Source organism: Pteronotus mesoamericanus, unplaced genomic scaffold, assembly GCF_021234165.1.
Source record: "Pteronotus mesoamericanus isolate MK-2021 breed Mesoamerican mustached bat unplaced genomic scaffold, CSHL_Meso_final contig_20, whole genome shotgun sequence".
Classification (NCBI taxonomy): Eukaryota; Metazoa; Chordata; class Mammalia; order Chiroptera; family Mormoopidae; genus Pteronotus; species Pteronotus mesoamericanus.
The window spans coordinates 93,736,921-93,754,422 of NW_026555085.1; the positions used below are offsets into that span (position 1 = coordinate 93,736,921).

General features: G+C 34.4%; 1 protein-coding gene across 5 annotated transcripts in view; it reads left to right on the top strand.

The window, feature by feature from the left end:
- The window catches only part of TAB2 (TGF-beta activated kinase 1 (MAP3K7) binding protein 2), a 73,016-nt gene that overhangs the window by 11,327 nt on the left and 44,187 nt on the right, over positions 1–17,502 (top strand). For 4 of the 5 annotated variants that reach the window (XM_054570093.1, XM_054570092.1, XM_054570094.1 and 1 more), the window contains exon 2: positions 12,807–12,955. The exons of the other annotated variant lie outside the window; for it this stretch is intronic. The gene's annotated coding sequence lies outside the window, so the exon portion shown is untranslated. The remainder of the gene's footprint in view (positions 1–12,806; positions 12,956–17,502) is intronic. 5 annotated transcript variants of the gene reach the window in all.

The following is a 17,502-nucleotide window of genomic DNA, read 5'->3' on the forward strand; positions in this document are numbered from 1 at the left end:
AGAGTGACTGCACCATTTTACATTCCTACCAGCAATATATACAAGGGTCGGTTTTTCCACATCCTTGCCAGCATTAGGTATCATCAGTATTTTTTATTTTAGCAATTCTAATAGGTGTGTGGTGACATCTTATTGTAGCATTAATTTGCACTTCCCTATTGGCTAATGATGTTGAGTATATTTTCATGTTCTTCTTTGCTGTCCATATATCCTCTGTGGTGAAGTGTCTATTCAAGACTTTTGCTCATATTCTAATGGTATTCTTACTGAGTTTACTGAGTTCTTTACATATTCTGGATACAAGTCCTTTTGAGTATGTGATTTGCAAATATTTTCTCATGGTCTGCTGCTTATCTTTTCATTCTTAACAGGGGCTTTTGCAGAGCAAAAATAAATTTAATTTTGATGAATCTAGTTTATCTTTTTATATATATATATATATATATGGATTGTGCCTTTGTGATTACGTCTAAGACCCTTTGCTTATCCTTAGGTCCCAAAGATTTATTCCTGTTTTCTTCTAAAAGTTTTCTAAAAGCTTTATAGCTGGCACATATAAATCTATAATCCATTTTCACTTAATTTTTACATAAAGATATGATGTTTAAGTGTTTTTTGTTTTCTGTTTTTGTTTTTGTTGGTTCTATGGATGTCCAGTTGTTCCAACACCGTTTGTTAAAAAATTATCCTTCCTCTGTTGAATTGCATTTGCACCTTTTTCAAAATCATACTTGTGAGAATTTACTTCTGAATTCTCTTTTCTGTTCCACTGGTTTTTGTGGCTATCTCTCCACCAGTAAGTACTGTCTTGATTACTGTAGCTGTATAGTAAGTTTTAGGATCAGGTAATTAAATTCCTCTGACTTAATTCTCCTTTCTCAGAACTGTTGTAGCTATTTCACCTCCTTAACATGTAAAATTTGCAGTCTACAAAGAAATCCTACTGGGATCACGGTAGGAACTACATTAAACCATAGATCAATTGGGAAATTAACATTTCAATGTTGTTGTCTTTTAATCCATGAACACAGTGTATCTGTCCTTATATGTAGGTGGTCTTTGATTTCTTTCATCAGCATTTTGTAGTTTTCAACACCAACCATAAACATGGTTTTGGGTTTTTTTAGGTTCATACCTAGATACATTTTTTGGAGCAATTGTAAGTGCTACTGTGTTTTCATTTCCAGTTTATAGCAGTATGGCTGATTTCTGTGAGTTGACCTTGCTAAGCAAAACAGTTCTCAGAGTTTTTTGGTAGATTCTGTGAGCTTTCCAATGTGTCTATGAATAGAGACAGTTTTACTTCTTCCTTTTCCATCTATGTGTCTTTTATTTCCTTTTTCTTGCCTTACTGCACTGGTTAGTGTTTCCAGTACTATGTGTAACAGGAGCAGTGAAATCAGGCAAACTTGTCTTGTTCCTGATCTTAGGGGGAATGCATTCATTCTTTCACCATTAAGTAAATGTTAGCTGTAGATTTTTTTGTAGATGCTGTTTAACAGGTTGACAGACTATTCCTAGTTTAAGAGTTTTTATCATGACTGGGCACTGAATTTTGTCAAATGCTTTTTCCTCCTTTAATTGATAGGATGACATGGATTTTTTTTTTTTTTAACTGTTAATCGATGGTAACTATTTAAAGATTCATCCTGCCTTCTCTGTGTGGAATAAACTGTGGGAGTGAGGCAAAGATATAAGCAGGGAAACCATATTGGAAATTATTGCAGTACTCCAAATGAGATGATAGTGGCTTGGACCAAGGTAATAGCAGGAAAAGGTGAGGTCATGTCACATTTTGGATATGTTTTAAAACCTTTGTGGGCCTTAGAATTGCTGAGGCATAACAGAGGAGTCAAGAATTCACTCCTAAGATTCTTGGCCCAAGCAATTGGAAGTAGAGCGGTACCTTGGTATTTGTTGTTCATTTATTCTCAAATTCATGATGAGTGCCGAAACCGACAAGTGATGAAGCATTTTCTCTTGCAGGGTGGCTTCATGACTCATACAAGTTCTAGCAAGTGTGACAAGTCCCGAGCAAGCACAAGTGCTGAAACATTTTTTTCTCATCAAAATCCAATGAGTACCAAGGTGTAACTATATGGAGTTGTTGTTGAATGAGTTGGGGGAAGACAATGAAGTAGCAAGTGCGGGTTGGGCAATCAAGAATGTTTTTGGACATGTTAACTTTGAAAGCTTTATTAAACATATAACGAGAGATAGTAGGCAATTTGATGTACAAAATAGAATATTGGCAAGTGATTAAGGGTGGAAGTAGAAATTTTTGAGAGTCATCAATTGAGTTGATAGATGAGAAATTATAGTGATATTTATTAAAAGCTATACCTACAAACTTTGCCTTTTTACTCTGCTATGATTTAAGATTTATTAGTAAAAAGCGATATTCTCCTACCATATGAAGAACTTTGTGAAAATTTGGATAGGTTGTGTTTATTACCAGATTGTTGTGTATCTGACATTAAGTGTACCAGAAATTATGTGATTGGGAGACAATTTGGGGGAATATATATTTATTATGTGTATTTAACCATACTTACTTGAAGATAGATGGCTATGATATTACTATAGATACATGGCTCACTAACTTCAGAGCATTGTTCTAAATCTTTATAAAATGAAGTATGTGTGTGTGTACTGTGAAAAGCATTTGATACTATAAATAAGTGTTTGGATGGCTTTCTATGGCAGGGTTTCTTTTGTACAAACAGCCAGATAGAGCAAAATCAAAAAGTAAAAACAGAAATTCAAAATAGCAAGCAAGAAGAGACTGAGACTTCTAACTTAGAGCCAGAAATAGAGAGAGGGTGAGCCTCAGTTTATAGAACTGATAAAAAGGATCTTCCAAGTTCCATTCAGATATGTTTACTTCATATTAAGGTGTTCCAGGTAATATTTTTTAAGTGCAATGATTTTCCATTGTAACTGGCTAACTTGGTTAACTCTAATGATATTTTCTCATTAATTTATATATCTCTAGCTCTTCGTTTTATTTCACAGGATTTACCATGTTGTAGTATAGTAAATATTCTGTTTACTTTTTAGTTTCTCCCACTAAATATAAGTTTTTACAGCATTAGTACAATGGCTTGGCACTTAAGCACTCTAAATATTTGTGAATGAATGAGTGAACCCACATGCTGCAAAAGTTTAAAGCTAGTAAACTTGCTTTTTAAAGTAAATGTGTTTTTGAGATTCCAAAAGTATGGATTATGGTCAGATGTCTTTTCGGAGTAGTACCTTACGCTTTCAAACAACATTCCTCTCCTACGAAATGCACCCAGATATAGCAGCATAACTAACCCAAGATCAGTGAGGCACACATTCCCATAGTAACATGTCTCATAGGACACTTCCCATGCACATTTTTTAAAAAAAGTAACATTGATTTATCTGCCTTCTATCTAAATCCTTCACCCTACTTCCAGGTTAAGAGTAGGGATTTTCTCTTCAGTAATAATTATACTTTAAAAAGTGTTTTAATACACCTTTTCTCCTTTGAGCTTTTACTGGGCAAAAATATCCTGAGCCTTTATTGTTCTAATGCAGATTAAGCAACAGGAAAAATTGAAAGCAGCAATACTTTATTTCCAGAGCCATAGTGTGTTTGTATGTGCACATAAGTATAATTATGTTAGTCCAGACAAATTCATAAAGTTTATAGGAATAATGGCTTTTTCTGGTATTCTTGACACCAACATAGAATGTAAATTCTGTCAGTGCTCTGTTTTAGGCATTACGGGGAATAAGGCAAGGGCAGTGCTCTGTAAAATAATCCTTATTCCTCTCTGGGAAAGAACAGTGTACAGTAAACTGAGTCTGATCTAGAGATAATACCTTACATGATTATTGGGAGCATTATATGAGTAAATGCATTATAAATCACTTGACCCAGTACCTAGCACATAATAAATTCTTTTTTTTTTTTTTTAAATCCTCACCTGAGGACATGCTTACTGATTTTTAGAGTGGGGGAGAAAAACAGCGATTGGTTGCCTCTACTACGTTTCTTGACCAACCAGGGACCAAACCTGTAACCTAGGCTTGTGCCCTGACCAGGAATTGAACCTGAGACCTTTTGGTTTACAGGACAACACTCCAACCAACTGAACCACACTGGCCAGGGCTAAATTCTTAATAAATATTAGATATTTATAGAAAACATTTTGCTATTTAAAAACCTGAAAACTTATAATAATTATCGTTAAGCCTTTTTTCATTTGGCTCTCTTGAGCTCATTTTTTCCTACATTTGATCTAACTTTTCTGACCCCTTTTTAATGAGTTCTTGGTCTACCAACCTTCTCTCTTCCTGCCTAGCCTCTTTTTCATTATCCCAAGGTCAATATCACTACCTTCTACTGAAATTCGGTAAAATAACATCTCTTAACCTCTCTTGGAGGAAAATATCCAGTTACAGTTTTAGGAGCCATAAAATTTGTTAACTCTGAAATACGGCTTAGAAAGGCCTAGGAGTGGAACAAGTCATCAGATAAGAGATTATTGTGTTACTGTGATTGTCCAAGTAACGGATACCTGAAGAACAAGGACGTTCTAGGAATAGAGAAAGAGATGAATACAGGAAATATTTAAGATTAATCAGTGGAAATTTGCTATTGATTGTATATGGAGGAGAAAAGAAGAATTGAAGACCCTGAGGTTTCTAGCTTCAGAATCATGCTCAATTATTAATAATTAACATAAAGATACACTTATTGGGTGGGAGGAGTTGAGTGGAGTTTTGGACAAGGTGACTTTAGGTTGCTAGTAAGGCTATTAGTTTATTTGTTTCAGCCCTACCCCTACTTCTGTCCCCTTCACTCACTGACTTCCCTTTAGGAAAAGTAGTCTCTTTTTGATGTCATAATCAGCAGTTGAGATTGAAGTATGTGGCCAACAGTTTCTTCTTTCCTACACACATTTGAATGAACTAATCCTCCCCTTCTGTATCCTTTCCTCCAATGAAAAAGATTAGATTATTTAGAATAATATTTACTACCATTACTACTGCCATCCCACCCACCTATGGGATATTTGGTAGTTTTTATATTTTTGTATGAAATAAATGAAGTAACTTGGCAGAACTCTTTATGAAGTGTTTTTGATTAAAATATTAATCAGTGAGTAAGGAACACCTCATTCATCTAGTATCATTGGGGAATAAATATTCTACATAAGATCATTGAAACATCCCCAAATTTGTATCTTTATAGATTTTATAGAGCCTTATTTTTATGTTTTTCTATGTACTATGTAGATTTTATATAGACATATTTTAATAGCTTAAGATTTTTTTATAATTTAGACTTCTGAAATGGAAAACATTCCCCCTGCCCCATACTTAACCTTTTCTGAAAGACAGAAATGGCTTTTTGTTTCAGAGTTTTAGAATGAGAGTCAGGAGCCCCAGGTCCTAGTCCAAGGTCTAACAGAAAATTCCTGTGTGAGATGTTTTGTTTTTTTACCCCTGAATCTGTGGAATCTGGAATAGTGCCTGGCATGTAGTAGGTGCTTAGCAAATATTTTTAAAATGAATCATTGTTTTATTCCTACTTTAGTACTCCTTTCCTCATTTATTATTTGGAATAAATATAGCTTCTGAGTGTTTAATATAGTAGGAGTATTTAGGTTCTAATTCAGGGTGAACTGTTAAGCTTTATTTATAACATCTATTTTAACTGCTTAGTGAATTTTTGGCCTTTTCAGTATGTATTTTCTGTTACTTAAATTTGCCAAACAAATGATACTCTAATACTTGATTATTGAGAATAGTTTATTGTATACATTCTGTATGCTTATATTATGTATAGGCAGTGTTCTGTATACAAGCATAAAGCTCATATACCCAGGGATCTTCTACCTTAGGTAAAGAAACAGAATTAGAACTGTAAGAAAATAATTAAATGTTGGATCATGAAGCCTTGACCCAGAGGTACATTATGAGTTCTAGGAATAACCCTGGCCTGTGTGGCTCGGTTGGTTGGGCGTCATCCCACAAAGCAAAAGGTGGCTGGTTCAATTCCTGGTCAGGGCACATGCCTGGATTGTAGGTTCGATCCCCAGTCAGCGCGCAGACAACGGGCAACTGGCAACTGATTGATGTTTTCCCCCCTCAAAAAGTAAAAAGTTTTAGGAGGAGAGAGATTCATGGGGCTGAAGCAGTAGAATAAGGATCCAAGAAGGAGATGAAACTTGAATGGTTTTGAAGAGGTAGTTAAGATTTTGATAAGCATCAGAGTGGAGAAATGACATTCTAAGCATAGTCAGGAAAGAAAACATAGATGAACATGCTTAGACAAGCCTGACTGGATTCTTATGGGTGAAGGGAATAGTAGGCAATAAAAGTAGGTGGATTTAATATACAGAGTTTTACTCTAGTCTCCATGAGCCCTGAAGGAGGTTTGAGGATAGAATTTAGAGGAATCCATGCAATTAGATGAGAAAAAAATAACATTTTAATATTTTCACTAACAGTAACCTCAACTGAAATTTAGCATTCCTTCTATTATGAAATAAAGCAGTAACCACAGTAGTATTAGCAGTACCTTTCACTTTATTACTAAAAGAAAAAGCACTGATAGTTTCATACTAATTTACAGTTGTGGATATCTCTGAATATAATTTATGCAGATTTCTACTTCAAAGTTATGGGTGTTGTTAGACCCTGTTAGATTTTAATGTGTTGAGTGTTAATAAAGAAGCATGTATATTAATATGTTACAAATATGGATTTTAGAAACACTTGGTAGCTTTCTATATAAATGGTTTTCTTTGTAATCATTTCTTATGCATTTAAAAGTTAACTCTATTGCACTAAAACGGTCTTTCTTGGTAATCCTCTATACTCTCTATTATGTATTCTGAGTGGGAATCTCTAGCTTTCCCCAGACTGCCTTAAGGGGTCCATGACATCAGATCGGGTGGAACCAAACTGGAGAAGGCATTGAAAACTGCACCAGCAAAGGAGCCTAGTAAATTTTTCACCTGTTCGTTTAATTACTGAATAAATACAGGTTAATTAAGAAAATTTTTAAGTTTTATTACATTCTAAAAAAAACGGGAAGACCCCTTTTTAGCTCACAATTATAAACTAAGGTTTCAGAGGTAAAAAATAATCGTCTGTGATCTGACAGTCACTTTTGTTATTCTCTTACTGTGTATCTATTCCATTTTATTAATGTCATGTTCACAGGAATAAAATACTTAAAGTGGTTATGAAGGAGCATTTCTTAATCTGCTGTAATGTACTTGGTAAGTCAGGCGAGAAGACCTTGGTGGCAGGGAGGTAGGCTATGGGTCTGGTCGTTCAAATGTTGGATGATCGAGGGGTAGTGTGGTGGCAGTAGGGGTGGAGTAGAATTGACAATTCCAAGAAGTGTTTGGAAAGGGACTTACAGTGTAAGTCTTCTTACAGGACTGAGTGGCAGATAGTGGGGCTGAAATATGTGAAGTGGTATAAGGAAAAGTATCAGAAGGAAAGGGATAGGGTACTTAAAAGTATCAGAAGGAAAGGGATAGGGTATTTAAATCAGGATTCTTAGAATAATATTGTACAGGTCCACAATACCTCATCTGAAGCCCAGAGGCCAACTGTGCTTTCAAATTCAAATTTTTTTGAGTTTTTGAAAGGGAACATGGTGTATATAGTATATATTATGTAACACCCCCAGCAAGGTCGGAGGCATCACTTAGTAATTTCTGCAGTGAAACATGGAAATATTCACAGTAAGTAGGCCAAATAAAGCCTATAAATAGCCTCATATCGGTTCAGAGCAGATTTTTGCCACTACCAGATGAGTTTTGACATGGAGTTTCATGAAAAAAAATCTTTTCAGTACTCTTTACATTTCAGTACTGTGCAAGTGATTATAGAGTATATTGACAGTAACATCTAGTGAGGAGAATCTTAGGAGTTGTATAAGGAATCATAATAATTAAATGGATGAGAGTAAAAGGAGTCGAGAAAGGCACATGGAAGAGCTTAGGTGATTTTAGTTTTCAGACTACAAAGAGAATCTCTACTTCTCATTTTTATCAGAATTAAGGAGGGAAGCTAGTCTAGGAAAGAGATTAAGTTTAAACTTGCTTCACGTGAGATTTCCTTTTATTTTTCATGTATTTCATATCATGGGTAAGTTAAAAGTTCAGATGTATTTGGAGTATAAAATTTCCTTTTAAAATAAGCTCCTAATTTTCAGAGACTTCAGACTTGTAGGGTGGGAGTGGTTGGAAAGGTGTTTCTGGATAACTAAGAATTGGGGCCCTGCTCACCTGGAAAATAGACTAACAGGAGCAGAGTGAGGTACTTGTCCCCTAACAGTAGTCTTTTCTATATGGTTGAATCACTTATATGGCCATATTTCCATGATATGAATATATTCAAAAGGAGTCATTGTTGCTGCAGCAGTAGTAGCTGACGTGTTTCGAATGCTTATCATGTGCCAGCTACTGACCTAAGTGCTTTACAGTAAGCAGTCTAGTGTTACCAGTTTCTGCCCTGTAGAGTGGGTCATATCAGCCTAGCTGGGAAGCATTACCATAGGTAGTGGTCTGATTTTGATACCCAGTTCACTTAAAAAGTCTGAAATACAGATAATTAATGCATGAATATATAGAATTTGGTAGGTTTAACTGCATTGCTGTTCTGTGACATTTCTAAAAATCTACTTTGATAAATGGACTCAGTACGTTCAAACTGTCATATAAATGAAATCTCTTAGAAATAGGAACTAGTGTTTCTTTGACAAAATTGAAATAAGGTCCAGCAATTACATGTAAAATTTAGTGTAATTATTTTCTATTTATTGTGCATAAATGTCTGCATTTATTTGGTGATTCGTAAGTTTTAAAAGGCAAAGTTTGTATTAAACTTTTATTCAAATTCTGCTAACCAACTTGTATGATTTGTTAAATAAGGATGTTGGGCTAGATAATCTGTAAGCCTTCTTTCCATTTCAGATTCTCAAATTCTGAGTATTTAATTTTCATCAAGTAGAATAGAAAACTTAAACCACAATTCAAGGGAGATTCTCCTTAGATTGTGCTGTAAATATAAATGAGATGCCAGAAGAAGAAGTTAAGAGAATGAATGTCATAATATTATACCTACATTCTTTTGATAAACATTAAGAACACAGAAAAGGACCCTGGAAAACAAGAAGAATGTGCAGTAAAAGTTTTCAAGAGAATGTTGAATAATCAAGTTAATAATCAGTCAATCAAGGTAATAACAATGTAGAGGAAGGAACCCTGGATCTAGAATTAGAAAGCTGCAAATACATTTCTGGCTCTAACTCTGCTGTTTATTGGAGTTCTGATAATCAGTAAATTAATTTTCTGAACCTTGCAAAAGGAGAGTAATAACTACCTATCCTTCCTCAGTGGTTTTCGTAAGGATCAAATGATAATGGTCAAGTAGAAATACCTAACAAACCTAAAAATATTTATGAACTTAAAGTTATTGCAAAAAGGTGGATGAGGATCCGTAAGAGGTTGGATTTGGTGATTATAATAAAACTGTGTTCTAGAGAGGAAACTTGAAGGCAGGTTAAAACAAAGTTGAGGCCATAGTGTAAGCACTCAGTGATAAGTTTGGCAAGGCATCAGTGGTAAGAGATACATGGACTGGAACAGCATATTCATTCCTTACATTGCTATTGCAGTTTTTTGCATGCATGTTTATGGTTCTTACTGGATTAGGAGTAGGTAGAGGGCAGGAACTACAGCTCATTCTCTGTTTCCTCAGTGCCTTGAATAAAGTAGCAATTTTAATAAATAGCTTCGTGAATAAATAATTGCTAAACAAGACATAAACATGTTAAGGAGCATTTCTTAATCTGCTGTAATGTACTTGGTAAGTCAGGCGGGAAGACCTTGGTGGCAGGGAGGTAGGCTATGGGTCTGGTCGTTCACATGTTGGATGATCGAGGGGTAGTGTGGTAGATGGAAGGGGGAGAGATTGAAGGGGGAGATGTGAAAGAAGAGGGTAGGATCTGGAGCCACAAATGAAAAATGCTAGTCTTACTAGTAAGAGACTTTTCCCCCAAAAAACACCAGACCTAGGAGGTTTTACCATGGAATTCCTTAAACATCAAACACCAGGTGACTATTTTAGAACATAGAGGGAAAAAATGATAAGCTTCCCAGGTCATTTTATAAAGACACTATAACATAATAAAATATTAAAAGACATACAAACCTCTCAAAATTTGGTATAAAAAATGCTTATTAAAACTATAAAATGGAATCTATCATTACATGAACAGAGTAATACTGTAATTGGATTCACTCTAGGAGCATAATGATAAATCAGATTCATGTTAGTAGGTGAGAGGAGATTATGACTAAAGGATACCAAAAAGGGGTGGGGAGGGGGACAACATTTATTTCTAATAAGAATCCTTAGTGGAACAAGAATAAATTGATATACCTAAGGTTTTACATATCTCAGACCAGAAGTCAGCATTTTTTATGGTTGAATTCCTATTTTATTATTTAGTGAAATACGAAATTCCTTTTAAAAAGCCATGAATCAAAAAAGGTGTGTCCTGCATTACTATTACATAACATTGTCTTGAGAATGCTGACCAATGTAATTAGAAAAAAAAATCGGAGGTGAAATTATTTGAAAATAAGGAGGCAAATTCATTATTTATAGGTGACTTTGTATATGTGGAAAAGCCAAAATAATCAACTGAAGTATTACTATGAGTAATGAGATTTCAGTATGATAGGAAGTTAATCTCAAGTGCGTTTTAGTTTGTCTTTTTCTTTTATGCACTTTATACTGAAAGCCTATTCATATGGGTCAATGAATGGGAATCCTCATTCTTAAAGTAGTTTTTGTTGATTTTTTGGTTTTTTGGTTTTTTTGCTTTGTTTTGCCATTAGGGAAATGCAACAGACTATTTTTATCACAAAGAAAATTGCAGCCTATTTTGAATAAGTCACTTTTTGTGTTAACTTTTAAAAACTACTTTGAAATAAAGTTGTAGCAATAAATACATTTAGAATGACTTTAAGGAAAAATTTTTTTTAACTCCTTGTGGCTGTGATACTTACTCTACTACTTGGTAATGCCAGAGAAGATGTAATCTGATCTTTGAGCCATATTTGGTAAATAATAATTTTGTGTGGAACCCACTGTTCTATCAGTAAGGAAAATTACTGCACAAATGAAAGGCTTTTCTTTGCCCTTAAAGCATTTCCTGACTTCAAGACCCAAGTTATATCATGTGTTGATTCTTTTTTTTAAAGCACTTGTGTTCCAGATCTATAACCTTAACAAAAGGTGTGCTGACAAAAGTATTTTCTACTCTGCTTGGAAAAAAATACGTGTCGTCTTGGTTGCCACTAAATGTAAATTGTTATAGTTTTATTCATCATTAACTCTCAGAATTGAGCTCTCTCACACATCTAACTTTAGAATTGTTCTGCAGTCAATGATGATTAATGAGTTCTATCTCTTATGATGTGATACAAAGGAGGTATTTAAAACTAAAAGCTCGTTATATAGCTGTTGCTTTATCACTTATGAAATTGAAAACTTTAATATACCCATGCTTAGAACAAAAAAATAGTTTTATTTATCAATGCAGAAAATGTATTGAATACCTACTAAATGCCAGGTTGTTAAGTGTTTTTTATACTTCAGCTAATTCTCACGGCAATCCAGTGAGGTAGGCAGTGGTGTCCCATTTAATAGAAAGGAAACTACTGCAGAGTTTTAGTCCATGGCCACATTGAAAAACAAGATTTTTTTCACCAACAATGTGCCATCACAAAAGATCCAAAATTTGTATTTTTCTTAAAAACTACTTAATTCTATTTTCCTTTGTTGTATTGCTAGTTACTAAAGATGCAGGGAGTTATTTGAATTCTTGTCTTCACTTTTTTTTTTTTTTTTTTTTTTTTTTTTGGATCCTGTTATAATTCTCACAATCACCCATCATTTGGCAGCAGCAGGCTATTCAGTTTCTTGGAGAAACTCCTTAGGGTGCCAGCTCATCAAGCATAAGGACATTGTTTCCAGGCCCTAGTGATCTAATTAGTACAACTGTCTACCACTTTTCATATCCTACCATTTCTGTAACTTCTGTAGTTGCAGGGTTGTTTGGTTGTTTTTCAATATGGACTTAACAAAAAAAAAAAAATTTTTTTTTTAATCATTGAATCTATTTTGGTAACGGAAGAGAGAATTTCCAGTGTGGTTATAAACCATTTCTTAGGAGCTGATCTTTGTTTACCTCTTTATGAATTACCAAGTAACTTTTAAAATTGGAACTTGAAATTTAATTCATTGTTTGGATATATCTGAAGCATTTTTTAAAGAAACCTCAGAGAATTGATTTAAGAAATTGGGGGGGGGGGGACAGTTAGAAGATGATTGTAAATAGGGTAGCGAAAGAGAAAACCAAAATGACCTAAAAATGAGGACTTTGGAAAGTTTTACCATTGAAAATGAGTTTATTGTTTTTCTCTTTCTGTTATACTCTGTGGTCTGATACTGGACAGTCTATTGCTAAAAGCCACTAGAGACCTTACAAAGGCTATTGTTTCAGTTTCTAAAATTGGGAGTTTAGAAGAGTTGGGTAGATTGAAATAATGACTTAACTAATGTAAACAGCATCTCCTGGTACCTTGTAATTTAAGAGACCCTCTTTCCACTTCGAAATATTTTATGTGAGAGACATTGGGGACTGCCTAACTGCTATTAGATCTCATAATGTTATCTGGTCACGTTTCTTGTTCTGCATACCTCTAGTTTACTCTAGTTTCTCTTCTGCTTTCAAGGCTCCAGACCCAGTTCCTGGACCTGCCCTGGAAAAGAAGTATCCAGTAGAGATGAGCTCACTGCAGTTACTTAATTAAAAATTTGTAAGCTGCAAAAATGGCAATGGGCCAACCGAGAACAGCTACAATTTGAATTTTTCTATTTCCAGGTATGCTAAAGTGGATGGCACCCCTCAAGCTTAGACTATGTAACTGCCTTACAATGAAATCTTTTATAACCAAAACTTTACTTTCAAAATTTGTGGTCCTCTTGCTTTAAAGTATAGTAGCATCCCTAACATCTAGGTAACTTGCAGCTAGTATTGATCTTAACATACCTTTTGCCTGAATATTTCTAATTTAACTTGTTTGCTAGTAGTAGCAAACTAATCCATAAACAATTTAAGAAAAATACACCTGAAATGCTATTGAGTTAAGCCCTGTAAATGTACAAAAGGTAATATGGTCTTCCTTGAAAAATAAACATTAACCACAACAGAACTATTTTCCTTTAAGTGTTTCACATGTAGAGCAAGTAATGTAGGGAATTAAATAAATGAAACTAGTTCTCCATCCTGAGTTCCTCAACCATTCTATGCTACAAATGCTTTCATATAAAAAAGTTAATATATTCTTCAGTAATTGGATATCATAAGTAAAAGTTCTGGCTACAACCAAATAATGTATTATATAGAACTGTTACCTGAAGAATTTATATTTTAAATGTAAGTATATAATATTTACCATATTTTTACTTGATGGCTCAAAAAAAATACGAGAAAGTTGTAAGTATTTGGAATTATAACAACAAAACATAACAACAGAACTAAAAACTGAGGTTTCATGCTGCCTTAGATTTTCACCAAAAGAAAACTACCTATGAATGGTTTGAGGGTTAAGGTTGGTTAGTTTTTTTTTTTTAAGGACATTGATTGCTTTTACCAATTTGTATAAATTTAGAAACAGAATTAATCCATAAAAGATTATTTTTATTTACTAAAAAAGATAATCATACATATTTTTTTTTAATTTTAAAGATTTCATGTATTTATATTTAGAGAGAAGGGAAGGGAGGGAGAGAAACATCGATCTTGGCTACCTCTCGCAGGCTGCCAACCTAGGACCTGGCCTGCAACCTGTGCCCTGACTGGCAGTCAAACTGGCAACCTTTTGGTTTACAGGCCAGCGCCCAATCCACTGAGCCGCACCAGCCAGCACCTTCTTTTTTTTTTTTTTTTTTTTTTAAGTTCAATTCAGATAGGTTAGAGATTACCCAACACTGAACAGGAATTTTATATTCCAATTGTGATTTTAAGAGCTGATTCTCATATTCTAGCTCATGTTTTAAATTCCTCCCTCCATTGTTAATGCGTAATGAATTTAATGTCAGCCAATCTAGTCAGCATTAGGTCACTGATTATGTGCCACATTATTTGTTTGGTATTGAAAAAATTTTATCTGGGTGTTGAATAGGACTGGAAAGGGAGTTACTACAAGAATTATAGGACCATTACTACTGTTAAGTGAATTAAAGGAGAAACCGAAGAGGGAGTTGCACCTGATTTTCAAGTCTTACTAGTTATCACTGGAGCTATTAGTAATGGTAAAAACATTTCTTTATTATTGAATGCAAATTGTATTTAAAGCACTGTGCTAGGCACAGTGAGGATGTCAAAAAGAATAAACCTTTTTGTGAGCTTACAAGTAATTTTTTAAAAAGTATCATAATAGAGGTGCAAACAGTGTAGTTGAAGGTACCAGAGAGAATCAATTTTGTGGGGGAAAGTAATGTTTCTACTGAGCCTTGAAGGATAGAAGAATTCTTTAGAGAGAGTGGAAAGAGTATTTCTAAGTTATGGAAACGAAAGTATATAATATGTCCTAGAAACTGTGAGCAGTCCACTGTGCCTAGAAAATAGTGGGTTACAAGATGATAGGAGACAGAGCTGTACCATATATGTTTATGAATGTCAAGTGAAGGAGTTTGGTTTAATTCAGTAAATAATGGGGATCCATTGTAAATTTCTTAGCCCTGGTACACTTACATCAGTGCGTCTTGCAAAATGCTGAATGTGGCAGAGGGAGAATTGCTCAATAAAGAGATTAGGCAGTAGTAATACCTAATAAAGGACAACATTTATTATTATATGTGTGAGGCATTATGTATGAAGTGTTTTACTTTCAATGTCTCATTTAATCCTTAATACAGGAATATTGTGATAAGTAACTGAAATAATACATGTCAATCATTTAGCACAGGACCTGGCCCATATTAAGTGCCAAACCGTAGTGATTATACTATAAACTCAGAAAAGTGTTCTTGTCTACCTAAATTTATGTGTGATAAATTTCTCTAACACTGCTGCATTTATTGGGAGACTCTTAAGCTTGAGACAGTAACAATAAACTTCTTTTTCTGTTACCCTTACCTCTTTCTTTTAAACATTTAAACCGCCTCATTGGTGGATGAGCACTGCTTACTCAGTTTGAGGGCTGCATATTATTTCACGTTGAGGTAGCCTTTGGGTGAGGGAGAGAGAGACGGACAGAACTGTCTTTCTCCCCCCGCCCCCAAACAGTGGATTATAAATTAGGAGACTAAGAGTAGAGATAGTCATGGATAAGTTAAATTAATTAAATTAAAACGTAACTGTAGATCTTACCTGTCAAGCATCCTGAAAATTGATCATTGCTGCAACTGTTAACTATATCATTAACGATTTCAACATAGATAACATAGTCTTTAGGTATTTAAAAGTGCATATAGTTGGCTAAGTACAAATACTTTCAAATAACTTACTCCATTCTACTATTACTCTCCTACCACATATCAGAATACAAGTAATGTTATGTGGAAATATATAGGAAATAATTTTATAAGGAAAATATTCTTCCCTAATTATCTCAGTTGTGTATGACTAATTACAGAAGTAATACCTGCATATATATTCTTATAAAAATGAAAACAAAATAGAGATGACTAAACCTCCTTGGACCATCTCATGGGTCCCTTTCTTCAAAATAATTAGTGATATTCTTTCAGAATCTTTCCTATATATCTCTTTTTGGTATCCTTATTTTAAAAAAAAAAAAACAAAAAAAACCAAAAATCGGTTATACATGGATTCTGCATCTTTTTTCATTTCATAATGAACTTCATAATGTTTTATAGGTCTTTCCATGTAATTATTTGGACATCTATTCCACTTTAAAAAACAAACAAACCCAGTTGCATGGTATTCCTTAGTATTGCTATACAGTAATTTACTTATTCTTTCCTCAGTGGGTAATTAGGTTGTTTTTAGTAATACACACTGAGGTGATCATCCTTATATGCTCCTCTTTGAACATGTGTGTTTGTCTCTAGCTTAAATGCTTTAATTTATGTACACATAGATAGATAGAACTCTGGTCCCTTATTAGTAACTAATTTCATTGAACCTATCTCACAACTAATTGCAGTAGCAGTGGGTGATGATACCACAGTTGTGAACTACTGGCTTAGAATACTGATCTGCTACTGACTTAGCTGAAACTAGATATATCTGTTAATATGTCTCTCCATGATTCTCTTCAGTTTATAAAAAAAAAAAATGGTCTAACAGTTCTCTTCTCTGCTTCATATGTGGGGAAGATAAAATGAGATAAATAATTGCTACGAGAAGTCCTGTGTAAATCTGAATTCTACTAGATTTTAATCTTCTCAAAAGCACCAACTGTATTTTCTTCATCTTTGCATATTTTAGAGCACACTGCATGGCATATAGTGAGCAGTGTTCATGGAATGGATACCAGAAATGGTGAACCAAAAAGTAGGTCGTATCTGTGAGAAAGTTTCAGACCAGTTGAATTTTCTTATATTTTACATTATTTGAAATCTGTGTATTTTTCACTGAAAACTTCCCACCTTTTCAACCTCTTCTCACTTCTCAGCTGCATTACAGCCATAATTGATTGAATTTATCATGTTCTTTCATTACCTCTCCCCCAGTGACACAGTAGTCATTGATACTCTGCAGGACTTTTATTATTCATCTCTCATGCTTAAGATCAAAAACTACATTCTTCGTGAAGTTTTCTCCTGCCTGTCCTTAATTCCTGAGTTTAGGCATTGCTTTTTCCTGATCTCCAATGAAGGTTATGCATCTCCACATGGCACCGAGTAAATGTTGCTGAACAAACTCATGCCCGCCTCTGGGACTTTGTGGGTGGGATGTCACAGAACCAGGCAGGGCCTGGAACTTCAGAGGTCAATTATCTGAATCGAGAAAGAGAGACATGTTGTTTTTGCTGATTTATAGGATGCAGTATACATAGTGCAAAGGATGTCAGTTAGATCTTCTATGATATAACCCTACCTGTCCCACATTTTCAGCCCCATCTTTCATCCCACTTTCTCCTTATTAGTTTTACTGGCTGCACTTCACCATTAGCCAGCTACTTGTGATTTCCCAAACTTGCCATTCTATTTTTCTTTAAGTCTTTTTCCAGGTGCAAGTAAGTAAGGTGAGATAATCTTTTCCTCTCACCTATCCACCTAGTAAACATATAGTCATCTTCCAAGGCCCAGCTTAGTTGTCACATTTACTGAATCCTTTTTTAAAAGTCTCTCCTTATATCAGAACTGACTGGTCCCTCCTTTTCTCTTGTATACCGCAAATTATATCTATAATAATTCTGTTATTATATTTATTTGTTGATGTGTTTCTTCCTGCTA